The sequence below is a fragment of the Leopardus geoffroyi genome, chromosome A1 (genome assembly GCF_018350155.1).
Source record: "Leopardus geoffroyi isolate Oge1 chromosome A1, O.geoffroyi_Oge1_pat1.0, whole genome shotgun sequence".
Taxonomy (NCBI): Eukaryota; Metazoa; Chordata; class Mammalia; order Carnivora; family Felidae; genus Leopardus; species Leopardus geoffroyi.
The window spans coordinates 135,620,305-135,644,079 of NC_059326.1; the positions used below are offsets into that span (position 1 = coordinate 135,620,305).

The 23,775-nt window shown below is 40.8% G+C and overlaps 1 long non-coding RNA gene across 1 annotated transcript; it reads right to left on the reverse strand.

Annotated features, from left to right (window-relative positions):
- On the reverse strand, positions 1–23,775 carry LOC123606632. Its single transcript, XR_006716400.1, has 3 exons — positions 23,719–23,775; positions 7,580–7,700; positions 1–337 (listed from the first exon to the last, which is right to left on the reverse strand). It is a non-coding gene; the product is annotated as an uncharacterized LOC123606632 (long non-coding RNA).

Genomic DNA, 23,775 nt, shown 5'->3' on the forward strand with positions numbered 1-23,775 from the left:
TCAATCGGAGGAGCATGTGACTCTTGATCTCAGGGTTGTGAGTTCCAGCCCCACGTTGGGTGGAAAGATCACTTAAAAATAAAATCTTTTTAAAAAAGATACGGAAATCTAGGTTCCCTTCTTGAATGTGGGAGGGTTTATGACTAACGGTGGAAGTGACACTATGTACTTCCAAAACTAGTTCACAGGAAGTTCACAGCTTCTGCCTGGTTCTGTTGAAATGCTTGCTTTTGGAACCCAGCTACCACACCATGGGAAAGTCCAAGTACAAAGAAGACAGCTCTAGATGTTCCAGCCGAGTTTCCAGACAAGATCTCAGCCAACAGTGAACATCAACCTGTAGACACAAGAGTGAAAAAGCCTTTGGATGATTTCAGACCATCATCAAGTTGACCCTTATACTCCAAATGTTTCCAGCTAAAGCCCCAGACATCATGGAGCAGAATAAGCTGTGTCCATTGTGCTGATTATACTCTTTCTCAATTCTGGACCCACAATACCCATGAATGTAATAAAATGGCTTCTGTTTTATAGCAAGTTTGGGATAATAAATTAAGCAGCAATGGCCACTGGAACAGCTTTTAACAAACATCATTGGTTTTTGCAACTAATCAAGCACCAAAGCACAGAAACGTAAAATTGTAGGTAACCTGTTCAAATTGTGTGTTGACCTTTTCCTTAACTTAATCATGTTATTCTTTAGTTCTTCCAAAAAAGAAGAGCCTCTTTAGCTTAACAGGGAATTTCTGAAATATTCATTAAAATGATCACAGCAGATACATACTGCATTAAAATAGGAAAAGGCTTCCAGTATGATATTAAACGGAAAGAAAGCAGAATACCAATTTTTATACATGTTATGATTACCCTATATAAAGATTCCTTATGCAAATGGAAAAAAGTCTAGAAGGGAACTCTGGAAAAATTAAAATAATCAACCTGATATTTGGTAAAGTCTCTTTTTTTTCACAATTGATACATGATGTGGATATATGACTTGATATATGCTTGATATATGATATATAGATAAAAATATATTAAACTAAAATCATCAGAGAAAGAAATGGGGCAAATTTCCACTCCCCTCCTAGGAACTCTTTCACATGACTGGAAACATTTCCTTCATTACACAATCTCTCCGTGTCTCACTTTTCTTTCCTAAGAAATGGGAGTAATAATAACACTTATTTCATAGAGTTGTTATGGGAAGTAAATGAGTTGAGTTAATTAGGGGAAGCCTTAAATAGTGTCTGACACATAGAGAATAACAAACATTAGCTCTTTGAATTATCTCATTCACTCCTAATATTGTAGATGAAGATCATCTCCATTAATCCTGCCTTTAATTCCCAAACCCTGCCACTAACAAGCACTGGAGGACTGAACTAGGAATGAAGACATCTGTGTCCCAGTGTTAGCTAAGGAAATGAGCTGTGTGATCTTGGCCAAGCCACTCAGCCTTCATTTCCTTGTGCGTATAATGAATCGGATGCCTACCTTTTTGGATTTTCAACTGAAAATCAACTGACATAATGCTCTGAAGGGATTTGGCCAAAGTCCAAAACAAATGCCGTTTGTCTATCTTCTTATTTTACCAATTCTATTCATTCGCTAGGGCTGTTATAACCGAGTACTGTATACGGAGTGACTGAAACAACAGAAGTTTATCATCAGCAGGGTTGGTTCCTTCCACCTACTGTGAAGAAGAATCTGTTCCAGTCCTCTCCGCTGGCTTCTGGTAGTGTGCAGGCAATGTTTGGTGTTCCTTGGCTTATAGGCACATCAGCCTGATCTCTGCCTTAATATTCACATCTGTTCTCCCTATGTGCCTGTCTCTGTATCCAAATTCCCCCTTTTCATGAGGACGCCAGCCATATTGGATTAATACCCACCCTAAAGAACTCATTTTAACTTGATTACCTCTATGAAACCCTATCTCCAAATAAGGTCACATTCTGAGGTCCTGGAGGTCAGGACTTCAACAGGTAAATGTTGTGACACAATTCAACCCATAACATATGAAGAAATGAAATCCCCAAATGGGTAGTCTATTTAGAAAGAGTGGGACATAAATCCAGCAGACATTGACAACTTGTTTGATGCATACTGAAAGAAATGTGCAAAACACTTCTTTTGAAATTCCAGACTAAAGCAACTCTGACTGAATCCTTTTATGAACCTCAAATTCAGCCCAGATTCATAAATCCTTGAAGAAAACCCAAGCCAATTTTGGAGTTTCCGACAAGATTCAGAGGCTGAATGGATCAGACAGAATTTCATTTGGTATTTAGGATTATTGAATCTAACCTGAAACTTAATGCAAATTCATGGAACACAAACCCCTTACAAATTGAATAGAAGCAAATACTAAGGGCTCATGAGCCATCTGGAATGCACATGCTGAATGTTGAGGTTTTTCCATTGCAATAACAAGGTAGGGAGGGGAAAGCCAGGCTGGTAAGTTCTCACCATCACCAACTCTATAATATAATGTATTTGCATCTCATGTGAATTTGAATTATTTCAAATAGTGTAATATACAATTAATAATAAGATCTCACTTTGTGAGCAAAATTTTAAACAATATGAAATCTCCTTAAATATAAACTTTGTCAAAGCTTGCAAAATTTCAAGAAGGGCAGGCTGACTGACTTGCAAACTATGTGTTGGTTAATGCCATAGGAAGGTGTCCCTTTAACTGGTTAACAGAAATACCTGCATGGCACAAAAACAGACACTCAGATCAATGGAACAGAATAGAGAACCCAGAAATGGACCCACAAACGTATGGCAAACTAATCTTTGACAAAGCAGGAAAGAATATCCAATGGAATAAAGACAGTCTCTTCAGCAAATGGTGCTGGGAAAACTGGACAGCAACAGGCAGAAAAATGAACCTGGACTACTTTCTCACACCATACACAAAAATAAACTCAAAATGGATGAAAGACCTAAACGGAAGACAGGAAGCCATCAAAATCCTCGAGGAGAAAGCAGGCAAAAACCTCTTTGAGCTTGGCCACAGCAACTTTTTACTCAATATGTCTCTGGAGGCAAAGGAAACAAAAGCAAAAATGAACTATTGGGACCTCATCAAAATAAAAAGCTTCTGCACAGTGAAGGAAACAATCTTATAGCAAAACTAAAAGGCAACCAACAGAATGGGAGAAAATATTTCCAAATGACATATCAGATAAAGGGTTAGTATCCAAAATCTATAAAGAACCTATCAAAATCCACGCCCAAAAAAACAAATAATCCAATGAAGAAATGGGCAAAAAGACATGAACAGGCACTTCTTCAAAGAAGACATCCAGATGGCGAACTGACACATGAAAAGATGGTCAACATCACTCATCATCAGGGAAATACAGATCAAAACCACAATGAGATATCACCTCACACCTGTCAGAATGGCTAACATTAACAACTCAGGCAACAACAGATGTTGGAGAGTATGCAGAGAAGGACGGTCTCTTTTTGCACTGCTGGTAGGAATGCAAACTGGTGCAGCCACTCTGGAAAACAGTTCCTCAAAAAATTAAAACTAGAAATGCCCTAAAACCCAGCAATTGCACTACTAGGTATTACCCAGGGGATACAGGTATGCTGTTTCAAAGGGGCACATGCACCCCAAAGTTTATAGCAGCACTATCAACAATAGCCAAAGTATGGAAAGAGCCCAAATGTCCATCAACAGATGAATGGATAAAAAAGATGTGGTATATATATATATATACAATGGAGTATTGCTTGGCAATCAAAAAAGAATGAAATCTTGCCATTTGCAACTATGTGGATGGAACTAGAGGGTATTATGCGAAGCGAAATTAGTCAGAGAAAAATAAATATCACATTACTTCACTCTTATGAGGACTTTTAGATACAAAATAGATTAGGGAAGGGAAGCAAAAATAACCTAAAAACAGGGAGGGGGACAAAACATAAGAGACTCTTAAATATAGAGAACAAAAAGAGGGTTGCTGGAGGGGTTGTGGGAGGGGGGATGGTCTAAATGGGTAAAGAGCATTAAGGAATCTCCTCCTGAAATCATTGCTGCACTATATGCTAACTAACTTGGATGTTAAATAAATAAATAAGTAAATAAATCTTCACAGAAAAAAAAATTTTAAAGGAAATACCTGTAATCCTTGATCAGCAGAAACTATTACATATGGACATACAAACTTGACCAATGGTTTGAATAGCTAATATACTCTCACTTTATTTTTTTTAAGTTTATTTATTTATTTTGAGAGAGAGCACAACCAGGAGAGAGGCAGAGAGAGAGGGAGAGAGAGAGAATCCCAAGCAGGCTCTGCACTGTCAGTGCAGAGCCCTATTCAGGGCTTGACCCCATGAACTAGGAGATCATGACCCGAGCTGAAGTCAAGAGTCGGAAGTTTAACTGATTGAGCCACCCAGGCGCCCCTGTGCTCTCATTTTAAGTTTGACAGTTGCTAAGAATTAAAATCTTTTGGAGCACTTGGGTTGCTCAGTGAGCTACACATCTCATGGTTCAGTTCATGAGTTTGAGCCCCCCACATCAGGCTGTCAGTGCAGAGCCCACTTCAGATCCTGTGTCCCCATCTCTCTCCACTCCTCCCCAGTCATGCATTCTCTCCCTCTCTCTCTCTGTCTCTCAAAAATAAACTTTTAGAAAAAGAATTAAAGGGATGCCTGGTGGCTCAGTCGGTTGGGCGTCCGACTTCAGCTCAGGTCATGATCTCATGGTTCATGGGTTCGAGCCCTACATTGAGCTCTGTGCTGACATCTGAGAGCCTGGAGCCTGCTTCGGATTCTGTGTCTCCCTCTCTCTCTTCTCCTCCCCCACTTGAGCTCTGTCTCTCTCTGTCTCTCAAAAATAAATAAATGTAAAAATTTAAAAATTTTTAAAAAGGGATTAAAATCTTTTGAATAGTCTTTAACAGTGTCATGAAAGTGTTTACTTAAGTGATGGCCCAATGACTGAAAAACTCACTGGAAAATCAGTCTCTTTGGACTGGAAGTTAGTCCAGTTCAAAAAGCTACAGAAGTCCAGATACCAACCTCAAAATACCCTATTGTTAAATTAGGAAAGTGTATTATGTGAGAGATGTAAGGCTAAGAAAACAAAAGCACTTCAAGCAAAAAGAGGCCAAAACAGGTGTAGGGTTTTACACTTTGAGAGTACATCCCTCTGCTTTACACTTATTCCTGTGGGAAAATTAGCCTTCACTTACAAAGATTTTAATTATGCAAAGCCCTCCAGGAACATGTCTCTTGAATTAAGGGCCACCATGCTGTATTTTCTTAACAATTTCATCAAAATATCACTTATACACCATGAGATTCACTCCTCCTGCGTGTACAATTCAATGATTTTTAGTAAATTTACTGAATTGTGTAATCATAACCATACTCTAGCTTTAGAGCATTTTGATCACCTCGGTAAGATTTCTCATGCCCATTTACAATTAATCCCCATTCCTACCTCCAGCAACCTACGAATCTACTTTTTGTTTCCTTAGAGTTGCCTTTTCTGGACATTTCATGCAAATGAAATCATACAATACATAGTCTTTTGTGTCTCGCTTCTTTCATTTAGCATGCTGTTTCTCAGTACATCCATGTTGTAGAATGGTTCTGTATTTCATACCTCTTTATTGCTAAATGGTATTCCATTTCATGGATCCTGTAATTGTTTTTAGGCTTGAGTTTAGATGGACCAAAGGCATAGCCACTTCTTACTATATGTGCCAGATGTAAGTATGGCAGAAAATACCCAAATGTGGCCACCAACAATTCCTCCCCTCTTTCTGCACACTCCTAACATTGAGAGGTGGAGTCTACTTTCCTTCCTTCACTCTAGAATTTGGACCAGCCCTGTCACTTGTCTTGTCCAATAGATGCAGCGGCAGTGATGTCCTGTCACTTCTGAGCCCAGTTGAGAGAAGTGGCAGCTTCTGCTTCCTCTTGGAAGTCAACCATCCTACTACAAAGAATTGAGGGCTGGTCTACCGGATGATGAGACATCCCAAGGAGAGAAACTTTTGACAGTAAGAGGCCTTCTCGGGTGTTCAGGCCCCAGCCAAGCTCTCAGCTGAATGTAGCGCCACGAGTGACTGCAGTTACACCCATATGTTGCTGAGAAACCAGCCAGCTTAGCCCAGACAACTCATATAATGAGAAATAATAGATTGCTGTTTTAAGCCACTCCCTTGTTGGAGCAATTCGCTATGTAGCAATAGGCTACTGAAACAGAACAAGTTAACCAAAGTCTTTCTCTTCCATTTTAATTCATGTTGATGTTGTACTTTTTGAGTTTTTATAGTTGTATGTCTTCGCTTCCAAGAGATTTCTAATGGGCCTTGACTTCAACATCACTTCCTTGGCTGTTTGTGATACAATGAAGAGTTTTACATCGGTCAGCCTACTCTCTGATATTCATATGCTGAAATCTTAAGGGAAAGTTTTAAATTCTCGGACGAGAATCACCTGAAAGCTTTATAAAAATGGATGCTCCACCCTCCCCTCCCCTCTTTCACCACAATAAATAAGGAATCAGTATCCAGCTGCTCCCATAACACTTTACAAGTTAATTTAATAATCTCGCCAAGAAAACTCAATAACTCAATCAAGTATCTCCTGAATTTTGATTAAAGGCAAATAAGCATGCTAAACACTGTGCATAAAGACATAAAAACTATCAAAATATAACCCTTACCCTCAAAGAGTTTAGAATCCAGTTGCAAAAAAAAAAAGAAAATATATCATGTCAGTATCAGTGGAACATTTAATCAGCCTACACTGGAGATACAAAATTAGGTAATTTTAACTTACACAATGTTAGCTATCAATTATATCTCAATAAAACTGTGGGGAATGCCTTCCTTCTATGGAAAGCCATGCTGACCCCTTTCCATACATTTGGTCCAGGAGTTACTGTCTCTGGCCTAGCTAATCAGAGGACTGCATCCTTCTGGCCACAGTGATAAATTCAGGGATGAACATGTGACCTAATCACAGGCAATGAGACACAATCACTAGACTTTTGTTGGGACTATGAGAAAGAGGTACTTTTTTTTTTTTTTTTTTTTTTTTTTAGAGCTATTAACAACAGCTTGCCTCCTCAGGAGGAAAGAAGCCTGTCTTAGAAGAAAACTGAATATTAGGAAAACAGAACCGGAAGTTGTCCAGAGAAATTGGACCCTGATGGTATCAACTGAACACCTCTTTCATGGCACACTGAAAGCTAGTTCCTGCTCTGGACTTTTCAACTCTCTGAGCCAAAACACACACACACACACACACACACACACACACACAGAAAGACATACCTTTTATTGCTTAGGTCAGTTTGAGATGGATTTTCTATCACTCATAATACATATTTCTTAGAAGCATGTTTATCATCTGTAAAATGAGGATAATACTTGCTACCAGGCTTTGGTGGGTCTGAGTATTTTGGAAAATATAAAGCATATTCAAATATAAAGTATTTTCCTACTTCCTCTTGTCCTGTTCCTCCCTGTTCCTTGCATACTAACACTTTTAAAGCATAAAACATAATGCTGGACCAAAAGAACATTTTCATTACCAGATATGCCCGTTCTGTGTTGAGTTCCATGGAATGTTTCATCTCGTAGAATTCTCTGAAACCAGATCAGCAAAGTTCTGTTTCAGTGAGCCATTTTTTCTTTAGGTCACAAAAATAGCTTCTGCAAATAAAATCCTATGTTAAAAATGGTGTTCATGAAAAAAAATTTACCTGTGATACATGCGAACATTCTTTGGAAATGAAATTGCCTAGGAGATTCACTGTTGATGTTTGGAACATTGTCATTACTACTAATTAAAGTCCACTTTCCTTCTGGTTTCTTGATCGTGGGACTTGCTGCTCAAAAAGACACAGCCAAGTGGGGAGCCAATAATGAAAGCTCTTTGGTCCTTATTCAAACGGCAGATTTTCTTTTCAATAATCAACTGCTCATTTTACTTCTAGAATTCTCTTTCCTTCATTTCTGCTCTTCCCTCCTTTTCATGATTCCTTAAACCACCTTTGAAATTTGATTCTTTGATTTGACCCATCTGCAATATTTATTCCTCAGAACTACTATCAGTGCCTTTGCAGAAATTTATCTGATGCCTGTGAACACCAGAGGACAGGAATATAAAAAATCAGCAAACAAAAGCAGTATTTTGGTATGTGAATTCTATCTCAATAAAGCTGTTACTTAAAAAGAAAAAAAAAAAAGCAATGAGTTAATACTGATCCAGCCCTCAAAGAACAAATACAGAGTCACATACTGCTCCTCCTCAGAAACAAACCGTGTCCAGGGTTCATCAGCATGAACGATGGTGATATTCTTCTCTCGGCATCCAAATAAAACCCGGCAAACCCTCCCTCAAGTGTTACCAGTGAGGCATGTGGAATCACAGTGAATGAAATGAACTGATAAAGGCATTTTATCTGCCAGCATTTAAATGTGCCCTTTAAAGACTAAAATCAATTCCAACGTCCCTATTTATACTCTGGTGGGACCCATGTGTATATATAGCAAAACAGCCATTAGGAAAGAGGCTTTGCATCTTTCCACATAATCCAAAATGATGGCAAATTATGATGTGGTGATTAAATCAAAACCATACATAAGAAAAAATATATTGTGGACTGGATATACGCAAAGCTACCTTCTTTTTAAATTTAACTTTCCATTCCATTTTTTATGTTTAATCCCACCTTGCCAGTGCACTCTCCCTGTAATTCATTCTCTAGCTCAGCTGGACTCACTGCTACTTAGAATGGCAGATACAACAGTGAAAAGATGATGTCACCCTTTAGCCAAATTGCACTATTATTACAGAACTGCATGTACTCTCATTCATTTATCTCTGCTGACATCGCTCCACGGGAAGGTTTTCCAGGGCAGATGCGAGCTCCCTTGGCAACAAAAGTGGTAGAGAGTGCACATTCACTTTAAAATCCTGAGAGGTAGAATTTAGTAAATCTTGACTCTTTGGAAGCATATTGTGAATAAAGGAGACATCTAATGTCCTCAAATGTATTCTGATTAAAAACCTCAACCTTGAGTATGAAACAACCCCCAAAATTTATCCTCATCACAGACATATTTTCTCCATCTAAAGGCATGCTTTTGACCCATAAAAATCATGCAGACTAAAGTAGTCTATTTGGCAGGTATAGGTATATATGCTAAGAAATGACATTACACTTTAGTTATCATTTGATTAGGAGTTTACAAAAATTAGTAAAAGTTAATTATGCAGAGTTCTATCCAAGTGTGCAAAAACAGCTTCAAATTTGAATACAAGCATTAGAGAAACAGAAAGGAGTTTTTGAAAAGGAAAGCAAGCAATCAGAGAGGCGGTTGAGAACAGAAAAGGCAAACCAGGAAATGAGAGTGAAAAGAAAACCCAGGAAATATCAGGTTCATTTGAGGGATTCTTCCCCCCGCCCAAAACTGCTCTTCCTCTTTCTTTCCTCCCTGGATCTTTGGAGAAGTAAATAACATTTAAAAATACAGTTTCTGGGGCGCCTGGGTGGCTCGATCGGTTGAGCGACCGACTTAGGCTCAGGTCATGATCTCAGGGTCTGTGAGTTCGAGCCCCGAGTTGGGCTCTGTGCTGACAGCTTAGAGCCTGGAGCCTGCTTCTGATTCTGTGTCTCCCTCTCTCTCTGCCCCTCCCCCACTCATGCTCTGTCTCTCTCTGTCTCAGAAAGAAATAAACATTAAAAAAAATTTTAATACAGGGGCGCCTGGGTGGCGCAGTCGGTTAAGCGTCCGACTTCAGCCAGGTCACGATCTCGCGGTCCGTGAGTTCGAGCCCCACATCAGGCTCTGGGCTGATGGCTCAGAGCCTGGAGCCTGTTTCCGATTCTGTGTCTCCCTCTCTCTCTGCCCCTCCCCCGTTCATGCTCTGTCTCTCTCTGTCCCAAAAATAAATAAACGTTGAAAAAAAAAATTTAAATTAAAAAAAAAATTTAATACAGTTTCTTTCTTTTTTCTCTTATCTTTTTGAAATATAGTTAATGCACAGAACAGAAATTCCGATAGTACAAAAGGGTATCTGAAAAATAGGAAGTCTTGAGGCACCTGGGTGACTCAGTCTGTTGAACGTCCGGCTTTGCCTCAGGTCATGATGTCACAGCTCATGAGTTCAAGCCCCACATGGGGCTCTGCACTGAGTCTGCTTGGGATTCTTTCTCTCTCACCTCTCTCTCAGACCCTTTCCAAACCATGCTTTCTCTCTGTCAAAATAAATAAATTTTAAAAAGAAGAAGAAGAAGAAAGGAAGGAAGGAAGGAAGGAAGGAAGGAAGGAAGGAAGGAAGGGAGGGGCACCTGGGTGGCTCAGTCAGTTAAGTATCTGACTTTGGTTCAGGTCATGATCTCGCAGTTCGTGGGTTTGAGCCCCACATCGGGCTCTGTGCTGACAACTCAGAGCCTGGATCCTGCTTCAGATTCCATGTCTCCCTTTCTCTCTGCCCCTCTCCTGCTTGTTCTCTCTCTCTTTCTCTCTTTCTCTCTGTATTTCTCAAAAACAAATAAACATTAGGGGTGCTTGGGTGGCTCAGTCGGTTAACCTCTGACTTTGGCCAGGTCATGATCTCATGGTTCATGGCTTCAGGCCGTGCATCAGGCCCTGTGCTGACAGCTCAGAGCCTGGAGCCTGCTTCTGATTCTGTGCCTCCCTCTCTCTCTGTCCCTCCCCCACTCACACTCTGTCTCTCTCTCCCCCACCCCCCCAAAAAAAATGAATAAACATTTTTAAAAAATTTTTGTCATAAACAAACATTTAAAAAATGTGGGCAGCGGTGAGGGGCCAAGATGGCGGAACAGCATGGAAGTTTTTTTACATCTCTCATCCCTGAAATGCAGCCCAGATCAACACTAAACCATCTTGCATACCAAGAAAGCTGATTTGAAGATTAACAGAACAATTTGCACAACCTGAACCACAGAATTTGGCAGGTATGCAATGTGAAGAGGTGAACTGGAGGAGAGAGAAGCCCTGGAGTACAGGGAGCTGTTTTCGTTTGCAGAGAGAAGACAGAGATGGGGGTGGGGGCAGAGTATGGGAAAAGCACCCCCATCAAAGCAGCTGGAGAGAAAAAGGAAGAGTGGAAACAGCCACATGGGACCGAACAAAAAAGGGAGAAAGGGGAAAGGAGAGCATTTAAATACCATTAAGACTCTATAAACGGGGGGAGCACATAATCTGAAACTCCACAGCTTGATACCTGGTGGTGCTCTGGTGGGAAGGGCGTATCCCCAGGAGCAGAGAGCAAGGCCCAAGGAACCCTCAGGCCACACGGGGAGAGACAGGTCCCCTGCTGGTAGAGGCGGTGCGGCCTCCCCACAACCAAAGGTCCCAGCAGACCCCGGAGAATGGCCACATCCCCTGGGATTGGAGCAAGGATGTTAATGGTGAAGCCTGGTGCCAAATGTGTGCTGTGATTTGCCACAATCCCTGAAATGCTGCTGCTACACAACTGCACAAACTTTTTCTCGGGTGGGCTGGTGCTAGCCACAGTCTCTGGGCATAGGAAGTGGCACAGTGTGGCGAACGTTCCTAGGGGCAGGCTGGCACCTGGCCACTGCTCAGTGATACCCTCCCCCAGAGAGTCAGAACGGGTCAAAGCCACAGTCCCTCAGAAGTGAGGGGTTGGGAAACACAGCCCCATTTGAGATAAAACTGAGGAGGAAGGTGGTGCCAGGCAGCCTACCAGCTTGGTCACGAACAGTATAGAAGCGGGGAGTGGACAGAAGCCAGATACAACACAGAGGTGCTGGACTGCAAGTCATAGAGAGCACACAGTCTGATACTAGAGACTGGGTAGGTAGGTGGTGCCATTTTCACCCCTTGCACACATGCGCATACACTGCTACATGCACCACAGCAATCCACCCCAGTAAGCTAAGTAGTGCCATCTAGTGGAGAAGGGAGCTGTTACACTAAGCCTCACCCAACTGAGCCAACCATGTTCTTTTTTTTTTTTTTTTTTTTTCAACGTTTATTTATTTTTGGGACAGTGAGAGACAGAGCATGAACAGGGGAGGGGCAGAGAGAGGGAGACACAGAATCGGAAACAGGCTCCAGGCTCTGAGCCATCCGCCCAGAGCCCGACGCGGGGCTCGAACTCCCGGACCGCGAGATCGTGACCTGGCTGAAGCCGGACGCTTAACCGATTGCGCCACGCAGGCGCCCCGGGCCAACCATGTTCTTGAGGACCACCATAAGTCTCTCCTGCTTAGTTTATGGACTATAAAGTGCTTCATGGTTTGAATTCTAGGGGAAAACAATGTAATTTCAATCATATTTCATTCAGTTCACTGGTCCATCTATTCAATTTTTTCTTTTCTTTTCCTATTCTTGAATACAGAAGGAAAATTTATTTTTATTTTCCATTTTTATTAAAAATATTTTTCTTTAGGGGGACCTGGGTGGCTCAGTCAGTTAAGTATCCAACTTTGGCACAGGTCATGATCTCACCACTCATGAGTTTGAGCCCCGCGTCGGGCTCTGTGCTGACACTCAGAGCCTGTAGCCTGTTTCAAATTCTGTGCCTCCCTCTCTCTCTGACCCTCCCTCGTTCATGTTCTGTCTCTGTCTCAAAAATGAATAAACGTTTAAAAAAATTTTTTTAAGATTTTTCTTTAATTTTTTTACTATGTTTTTTACTTTTTTGTAAATTTTTTAATTCTATTTTACTTCCATCATTTCATTTTATTCTGTTTTATTGTATCTATTTTTTCAAATTTTTGAACATTTCCCTTTTTTTTCTTTTTTCCTTTTTTTTATTTTCTTATCTTTCCCTTTTTTCTCTAACTAATCAAGGTTTTTTTCAATAACCAAACCAAAACACACCTAGGATCTAGCATCCTTTTTTGATTTTTTTTTTGTGCTGTTTTTAATTTCTTTACATTATTAATTCCTTTCTTCCTTCAAAATGACTAAACAAAGGAATTCACCCCAAAAGAAAAAACAGGAAGAAATAACAGCCAAGGACTTAATCAACACAGATACAAGGAAGATGTCTGAACCAGAATTCTGAATCACAATAATGAGAATACTAGCTGGAGTCGAAAATAGATTAGAATCCCTTTCTGTGGAGATAAAAGCTAGTCAGGATGAAATCAAAAATGCCAAAATTGAGCTGCAATTTCTAATGGATGCCACGGTGGCAAGGATGAATGAAGCAGAGCAGCAAATCAGCGATATAGAGGACAAATTTATGGAGAATAACGAAGCTGAAAAAGAGCGAGACTAAAGCAAAAGAGCACAAAATAAGAATTAGAGAACTCAGAACTCTTCTGGGGCCCCAGAAGATGAAGAGAAAGAAAAGAGCGAGGAGGTTTATGTGAGCAAATCATAGCAGAAAACTTTCCTAACCTGAGGAAAGACACAGACATCAAAATCCAGAAAGCACAAAGCACTGCCATGAGATTCAACAAAAACTGACCATCAACCAGGCATATCATAGTCAAATTCACAAAATACTCATGCAAGGAAAGAATCATGAAAGCCGCAAGGTAAAAAAAAAAAAAAAAAGTCCTTAGCCTACAAGGGAAGACAGATCAGGTTCACAGCAGACCTATCCACAGAAATTTGGCCAGCCAGAAAGGAATGGCAGCATATATTCAATGCGCTGAATCAGAAAAATATTCAGTAAAGAATTCTTTATTCATCAAGACTGTCATTCAAAATAGAAGGAGAAATAAAAAGTTTCCCAGACAATCCAAAAATTAGAGTTCATGACCACTAAACCAGCCCTGCGAGAAATTTTAAGGGGGGCTCTCTGAGGGGAGAAAAGATGGAAAAAAAAAGACCAAAAGCAACAAAGACTAGAAAGGACAAGAGAACACCACCAGAAACTCCAACTCTACAGACAACATAATGGCAATAAATTCATATCTTTCAGTAGTCACTCTAAATGTCAATGAACTAAACACTCCAATCAAAAAGACATATGGTAAGAGAATGGACAAGAAAACAAGATCCATCTATAAGCTGTTTACAAGAGACACATCTTAGACGTAAAGACACATTCAGATTAAAAATAAGAGGATGGAGGGGCGCCTGGGTGGCTCAGTCGGTAAGCGGCCAACTTCGGCTCAGGTCATGATCTCGCGGTCCGTGAGTTCGAGCCCCGCGTCAGGCTCTGTGCTGACAGCTCAGAGCCTGGAGCCTGCTTCAGATTCTGTGTCTCCCTCTCTCTGACCCTCCCCCGTTCATGCTTTGTCTTTCTCTGTCTCAAAAATAAATAAACATTAAAAAAAATTTTTTTAAATAAGAGGATGGAGAACCATCTACCATGCTAATGGTCTCCAAACGAAAGCTGGAGTAGCCATACTTACATCAGACAATCTAAATTTTAAAATACAGACTGTAACAAGAGATGAAGAAGGGTATTATATCATAATAAAGGGTCTATCTGCCAAAAAGATCTAAGAAGTGTAAACATTTATGCTCCAAACGTGGACACACCCAAATATATAAATCAATTAATCACAAACATAAAGAAACTCATTGATAATAATACCATAATAGTAGGGGACTTCAACACCCCACTTACAACAATGGACAGATCATCTAAACAGAAAATCAACAAAGAAACAATGGCTTTGAATGACACACTGGACCGGATGGACTTAACAGACATATTCAGAACATTTCATCCTAAAGCAGCAGAATACACATTCTTCTCAAGTGCACATGGAACATTCTCCAGAAAAGATCACATACTAGAACACAAATCAGCCCTCAACAAGTACAAAAAATCGCAATGCATGCATATTTTCAGACCCCAACAATATGAAACTCCAAATCAACCACAAGAAAAAATTTGGAAAGATAACAAATACTTGGAGACTAAAGAACATCCTGCTAAAGAATGAATGGGCTAACCAAGAAGTTAAAGAGAAAATTAAAAAGTACTTGGAAGCCAATGAAAATGATAACACCACAACCCAAAACCTCTGTGATGCAGCAAAGGCAGTCATAAGAGGGAAGTATACTGCAATCCAGGCCTTACTAAAGGAGGAGTAAAGGTCTCAGATACACAACCTAACCTTATACCTTAAAGAGCTGTAAAAAGAACAGCAAATAAAACCCAAACAGTAGAACAGATCATTGAAACAAGGCGCTGGTTCTTTGAAAGATTTAACAAAATTGATAAACCCTTAGCCAATTTGATCAAAGAGAAAAAGGAAAGGACTCAAATAAAATCAAGAATGAAAGAGGAGAGATCACAATCAACACAGCAGAAATACAAACAATAAGAGAATATTATAAGCAATTATACGCCAACAAAATGGGCCATATGGAAGAAATGGGCAAATTCCTAGAAACATGTAAACTACCAAAACTGAAACAGGAAGAAATAGAAAATTTGAACAGACCCATAACCACTAAAGAAATTGATTAAGTAATCTAAAATCTCCCACAAAACAAGACTCCAGGGCCAGGCGGTTTTCCAGGGAAATTCTACCAAACATTTAAAGAAGAGTTAACACCTATTCTTTTGAAGCTGTTCCAAAAAAATAGAAATGGAAGGAAAACTTCCAAACTCATCTTATGAAGCCAACATTACCTGGATTCCAAAATCAGACAAAGACCCCACTAAAAAGGAGAACTACAAACCAATTTCCCTGATGAACATGCATGTAAATATCCTCAACAAGATACTAGCCAACCAGATCCAGCAATACATTAAAAGAATTATTCACCACGACCAAGTGCGATCTATACCTGGGATGCAGGGCTGGTTCAATATCTGCAAAACAATCAATGTGATACATCACATCAATAAAAGAAAGGACAAGAACCACACGACCCTCTCATTAGATGCAGAGAAAGCATTTGACAAAATACAGTATCCTTTCTTAATAAAAACCCTCAAGAAAGTAGGAGTATAAGGATCATACCTCAAGATCACAAAAGCCATATATGAAAGACTCACTGCTAACATCTTAGTTGATGGGGAAAAACTGAGAGCTTTCCGCCTAAGGTCAGGAACATGACAGGGACATCCACTCTCACCGCTGTTTTCAACATAGATTGAAAGTCTTAGCCTCAGCAATCAGACAACACAAAGGAATAACAGGCATCCATATCAGCCAGGAGGAAGTCAAACTTTCACTCTTCACAGATGACATAATACTCTATATAGAAAACCCAAAAGATTCCACCAAAAAACTGCTAGAACTGATCCATGATTCAGCAAAGTCGCAGGATATAAAATCAATGCACAGAAATCAGTTGCATTCCTATACACCAAAAATTTAGCAACAGAAAGAGAAATCAAGGAATCGATCCCATTTATAATTGCACTAAAAACCATAAAATACCTACGAATAATCCCAACCAAAGAGGTTAAAAAATCTATACACTGAAAACTATAGAAAGCTTATTAAAGAAATTGAAGAAAACACACAAAAAAAGGAAAAATATTTCATGCTCCTGTACTGAAAGAACAAATATTGTTAAAATGTCGATACTACCTAAAGCGATGTACATATTCAGTGCAATCCCGATCAAAATAACACCTGCATTCTTCACAGAGCTAGAACAAACAATCCTAAAATTTGTATGGAACCAGAAAAGACCCCGAATAGCCAAAGCAATCTTGAAAAAGAAAACCAAAGCTGGAGACATCACAATCCCAGACTCCAAGCTGTATTACAAAGCTGTAATCATCAAGACAGTATGGTATTGGCACAAAAACAGACACTCAGATCAATGGAACAGAATAGACAACCCAGAAATGGGCTTACAAACATATGGCCAACTAATGTTTGACAAAGCAGGAAAGAATACCCAATGGAATAAAGACAATCTCTTCAGCAAGTGGTGCTGGGAAAACTGGACAGCGACATGCAGAAAAATGAACCTGGACCACTTTCTCACACCATACACAAAAATAAACTCAAAATGGATGAAAGACCTAAATGCAAGACAGGAAGCCATCAAAATCATCGAGAAGAAGACAGGCAACAACATCTTTGACCTTGGCCACAGCAACTTCTTACTCAACACGTCTCCAGAGGCAAGGGAAACAAAAGCAAAAATGAACTACTGGGACCTCATCAAAATAAAAAGCTTCTGCACAGAAAAGGAAACAATCTTATAGCAAAACTAAAAGGCAACCGACAGAATGGGAGAAGATATTTGCAAATGATATATCAGATAAAGGGTTAGTATCGAAAATCTATAAAGAACTTACCAAACTCAACACCCAAAAACAAATCATGCAGTGAAGAAATGGACAAAAGACATGAATAGACACTTCTCCAAAGAAGACATCCAGATGGCCGACTGACACATGAAAAAATGCTCAATATCACTCATCATCAGGGAAATACAAATCAAAACCACAATGAGATACCACCTCACACCTGTCAGAATGGCTAACATTAACAACTCAGGCAACAACAGATGTTGGTGAGAATGTGGAGAAAGAGGATCTCTTTTGCACTGCTGGCGGGAATGCAAACTGGTGCAGCCACTCTGGAAAACAGTAGGGAGGTTCCTCAAAAAACTAAAAACAGAACTACCCTACGACCCAGCAATTGCACTATTAGGTATTTATCCAAGGGATACAGGTGTGCTGTTTCGAAGGGGCACATGCACCCCAATGTATATAGCATCACTATCGACAATACCCAAAGTATGTAAAGAGCCCAAATGTCCATCAACGGATGAATGGATAAGGAAGATGTGGTATATATATATGTATGTGTATATATATATATATATATATATATATATATATAAAATGGAGTATTACTGAGCAATCGAAAAGAATGAAATCTTACCATTTGCAACTACGTGAATGGAACTAGAGTGTATTATGCTAAGTGAAATTAGTCAGAGAAAGACAAATATCATATAAGTTCACTCAAATGAGGACTTGAAGATACAAAACAGATGAACCTAAGGGAAGGGAAGCAAAAATAACATAAAAACAGGGAGGGGGGCAAAACATAAGAGACTCTTAAATATGGAGAAAACAGAGGGCTGCTGGAGGGGTTGTGGGAGGGGGGATGGTCTAAATGGGTAAGGGGCAGTAAGGAATCTACTCCTGAAATCATTGTTGCACTATATGCTAACTAATTTGAATGTAAATTTAAAAATTAATTACTTAATTTCTTTAAAACAAGAATAGGAAGTCTCTCTCCCAATCCTGACCCCAGGATACTGACCCCCTAAGTATCCACCTGCACCTCACCCACCAAAGCGAGCACTGTATTACCTTCTTGTATGTCTTGATTTTTGTGCATGCACCATGCACTCATTAGCTGTCTGATAAAGCCTATGGATGCCCCTGAGAATAATGTTTGAAAATACGTAAAATAAAATACAGAGAATTAAAAAGAAACCAATTATATTGAAATATGGTTCTATCTCCGAAGCACTTAGGGTTCCATGGACTCCAGAATAAGAGCCTCTGCTCTTAGTTCCCATGCTACAAGCATATTTATAGGCATTGCTCCTCACCCATTGCCTGGCTGCTGTGAGTGATGGCTACTAGTGGCTCACAGCTGCCCTCTTCTGAAGGGAATCCTCTCCCCACCCTCCAGCCTGTGACATACCACAGCCAACACAGGGGTAAAAAGTTGGACGCCTCTGTGGTGCAATTCACTCTTCTGTGCTTCCCGTGGGATCCAGCTAAAGCTGATGTCCATTCAGACCATCTCCTTGCTTAGCTTTCCCCCCTCCCCTTGCCCCATTCTCCCACTCCCACAGCCCCTCCTAAAAGCACAAGAATCCCTGTCTAACTCTTTGATTCTAGAAATCCTGATGCCAGACCCATATTTACCTTCCCTTACCTTGACATTTCCAGTTATTGATTCCTTGGAAAGGATTCCATATCTGTACATATGGATCTGCCACATTCTTTTAACAGCCACATACTATTCCATTAAATGGATTTACCATAATTAATTTAGCACATTTCCAGCACAATCATTTCCAAAATTTCTCTCTGGGAACTTAAAAAATTCAATTTTTACACATTTAAATGTGATTACTGCCTTGCCATATTTTAAGTATCTAGTTAGTTGCTGAGAAGCCTTTCTTCAACTTCATTAGCTATAAAACTTTAGTCCTTTGCTATTTTTTGGAATAAAGCTTTATTCTCAGGGCAATTTATCTTTAAATTTGACAAGCTATAAAGATTCAGCTGGCCCTTCCATCTCCCAGTCCCCACAGCCAAAGCATATTCGCACCCAATCAAGGACCCTTCTCCATTCTAAACAGCGAAAAAGTAGGAGCTGCAAACACGGACCCTCAAATCACTGGGCATCGATGCCTTCCTCCCCACCAGTGAGAGAAGCAGACACCTCTTGAGTCTGGTAGGAACCCCCAGGCCCCTTGCCGTCTCACACATGATTCCCCACAGCAAACACCCATTCCCAAGGACAGCACAGTCTAAACCCACAAGGGGACAAGAAGCAGTTCCTCTCTGCATCCCCAAGAAAGGTGGATTTGTTCCCCCCCCACCTCCCACCTCCCCATTCCCCTCCTCCCTCACCACCCCACACCATCCCTACAACCGCCCCCATCCCACCCCACCCCAGTGACACTTGTTTCTGCTTTTATATGAGGTCGAACTGTGCCTTCTGAAGAGACTTCCTCTATGCAGGAATTTCCCATAATCTCTGTTCCACTTCCCCAAGATTGAAACCAGAACTCTTCCCATCTAGCAGCTGCTCACAGTGTGCACGGTGATTAAACCAAGAGCAGAGCAACACGAGGAAGCAGGTGCCGCTAGGAAGCCATTTTCTAGCCAGGAAGGAAGAGAGGGACTGGGAGAGGGATCTGGAGACCCCCATGCTCGATTTCACTCAAAATCAGGGAAATGCAAAACAAATCAAGAGAGATATTTCTTTCTACCTATCAGACTGGCAAAGGTGGAAATGTCCAATGAACTACATTAGTGTGAACGTGGGAAAACACGCTGCCAGTGGGAGAATAAACAGGTACAACCTCCATGGAGAGAACCGGGCCATAAACTATCCAGTGTGAAATGCAAAACCCCTGACCCAGCAATTTCACTAATTGGAACTTATCCTATAGATGAGAGTCCAGCACACCTTTTCTTTAAAAGGCCAGGTAGTAAGTATTTTGGGCTTCCACGCCATGTATTTCTGTTGCAATTACTCACCCCTGCTGTTGTAGCATGAAAGCAGCCACAGGCAATATGTAAACAAACAGGCATGGCTGTGTGCCAATAAAACTTTATTTACAAAAACAAATGGCAGTTTGAAATTGTCCCACAGGCTACAGATTGCCAACCTCTGCCAGGTTTTCTAGCATGTATATACAAAAACATGTATATTATATTCTTTATAGCAACAACCTAAGAATGGAAGCCACCTTGATGTCCACCAAGAGAGGCCTGGATAAGTAAATTTGACTACATCCTTTCAGTGGAATACTTGCAGCCAGTAAGAAGGAGGCAGCTCTATGTGTACTGATAAGGGTGATACCCAAAATATACCAATTTTTTAATGCAAGGTGGAGAACAGGGTACCATATGCTTCCATTTTTTATTAAAAATGTATACATTTGGGGTGCCTGGGTGGCTCAGTCAATTGACCATCCAACTTCAGCTCAGGTCATGATCTCACAGGTTGTGAGTTCGAGCCCCATGTCAGCACAGAGCCTGCTTCAGATCCTCTCTCTCTCTCTCTCTCTCTCTCTCTCTCAAATAAACATTTTAAAAAATCTTTAAAAATATTTATACATGTGGGGGCGCCTGGATGCCTCAGTCGGTTAAGCATCTGACTTCAACTCAGATAGTAATCTCATGGTTGGTGAGTTCGAGTACCGAATCAGGTGAGCTTGAGCCCTGCCTGGGGTAAAACATGAGCTCCGCCTCTCTCTCTCCCTCTCTCTCTCTCTCTCTCCTCCTCCTCCTCTCTCTCCCCCCCCCCTTCTCTCTCTCTCTCCCTCTCTGCCCCTTGTGGGATTCTCTCTCTCCCTCTCTCTCTCTCTGCCCTCACTCACTTGTGCCCTCTCTCTTTCTCTCTCTCTCTCACAAAAAGGGATATAGATATACATAGATAGATAGATAGATAGATAGATAGATAGATAGATAGATACACACATACTTGTATATGTATGTTTGCCTATCTAAGCATAACACATATCTGAAAGGGCACACAAGAGGGTTGGGGAAGGAAACCAGGTGATGAACAGGAGTATGAAGGAGACTCTTATTCACTGCCTGCCCTTTTGTGCCCTTTGAATCACATACCATGTGCTTCACCAATGAAGGACAAATAAACACAATTTAATTTTTTAATTGCATGTGCACTTATAGTACTGTTCTGGATCACCAAGTATAGACCGAAAAATAAAGTGGGGCCTCTGGGTAGCAGACCTAGCTATTTCCAAAGTCCCCTCTCATGGCCAGAGGCTATGGTGTCTGTCAAAGAGCACCATGGTGGGAATCCAGAGACCTGGCTCCAAGTCCAGCCTCTGTTACCGACTCATTGCTGCCCTGGGCCAAACTCATTGTCCTGCCCACAGTCAAACTCATTGTCCTGCCCACCCCTTTCGTCTTCTGTAAAATACTGGCAATAGTGCTTTTGAGCTATGTAATATAAATAATATTACTGGGGAAATCTCTTAATGCCTCTGGGCCACTTTCCTCATCTGCAAAATCAGAAAGTTGGACAAAATCAGGATTTTCACTGTCAAATGCATGATCCCATTAATACACAAAGTGGTCATTTACAAAAATTCAGGCAGAATCATGAAGTTGGCAACCTAGTAGGGATCGCTTCTTGCTTATCTCAAGGGAATGACTTCCAAATCCAAAAAAGAAAATAAGATATCTGTTTGCACATAGAGATCCAGTCCAACCTGGAGGCGGGAAATGTCCAAGGACACCACCTCTCTTTCCTTGGCCAGCAGACCCAGCAGTTGTCACATTCAGGAAACTTTTTTTTTTTTTTTAGCTGCCACTGCATATAGAACATAGCCCATTGGGAAAAAATGTAGGAAATGTCACTTACAAAGAGAGATACACTATTGGTGTCAAACAATAGACTCATGAGAGCTGGCAGGAGAAAGAAATGGAAGGGTCCTGCTCAGGGGAGCCATACAGGGAGGGCCCTGCCCTGTCCTGACTTTTGGCCTCTGCTAAGAGCTACCATTTGTATTGTTTTGGGAACTCCAGGGAGATGACAGGACAGTGATGAGGAAGATCAGGGCTGCACTATCCTCCCATTTCTGAGAATTTCTGGTTATTGTTAAACAAAAGTTTGGAGAAGTTAAACTGACAGGAAATAACACGTGTGTTGACTTATAAGGTGGCAAATGTTGTGAAATCCTTTTTCAGAAAAGGCCAACCAGAGGAGAATGTGCCGATGTGATAAGGAGCACAGCTCTTAAGACCATCTCAGCTGGTGAGAAGTCTCTCTGTTTTCCTTCCTCATTTCCATGAGCTCGGGAGTATACACTCAGATGCTTTGAAAAGCATCTTACAGAGACTCTTCATGTCCCTGACTTCCAAGAACCTTTTGTTCTTGAATAAACCATTTTTGGCCCCTCAATCTTAGAACCAAAGCATCCAGTCAAATCTAAGAGATTTTAACAAACTGCAGACTCTACCTGAAAATGCAGAGAGCACAGTGGGGATATGTCCCCAGAAATGATAGGCCGGGACAGGCAGGGAGGGAATGGGAGGCCATAAGGCAGCAGAAGAAAAGGAAGGTGAGATTTCAAATGTGAATTAGAGAATTGCACTTTCTCTTTGAGTGGTGGACGAAATATTCATTGAATCAGGACATCAGGGTTTGGTGAAAAAATGGGTAGATTATGGGGCAACTAGAAAGAGGATGACAAGGAGAAAAGAAAAGAAGAAAAAAGAGAAAGTGAATTCAGTATAAGAATTTGCTATGAGAGGGGCGCCTGGGTGGCTCAGTCAGTCGAGAGTCTGACTCTTGATTTTGGCTCATGTCATGTCATGGAATCGAGCCTCGAGTTGGGCTCTGCACTGACAGCATGGAGCCTCCTTGGGATTCTCTCCCTCCTTCTCTCTTCATCCCTCCCCTGCATTCTCTCTCTCCCTCCGCCTCCCCTTCTCTCTCAAAATAATAAACATTAAAAAAAGAATTTGCGGGGCGCCTGGGTGGCGCAGTCGGTTAAGCGTCCGACTTCAGCCAGGTCACGATCTCGCGGTCCGGGAGTTCGAGCCCCGCGTCGGGCTCTGGGCTGATGGCTCGGAGCCTGGAGCCTGTTTCCGATTCTGAGTCTCCCTCTCTCTCTCTGCCCCTCCCCCGTTCATGCTCTGTCTCTCTCTGTCCCAAAAATAAATAAACGTTGAAAAAAAAAAATTTAAAAAAAAAAAAGAATTTGCTATGAGAAAGACAAATACCATACGATTTCACGTGTATGTGGAATCTAAAAAACAAAACAAACAAACTAGAAAGACTCACAAATACAGGGAACAAGCTGGTGCTGGTATGGGCAAAATAGGTGAAGGGGATTAAGAGGTACAAACTTCCAGATATGAATAAGTCACCCGGATGAAAATAACGTTGTGTGGTGACAGATGGTGACCACACTTACTGTGGTGAGCATTATGTAACATATAGAATTGTTGAATCACTATGTTGTACACCTGAAACTAATATAGCATTGTATAGCAACTATATTTCAAAAATGAAAATTTTTTAAAAAGAATTTGCTGTTTACTCACTTTGGGGGCTGCCTAATACAGAGAAAGTTCCTGATGGGGGACTCTGGGCTAGAACAG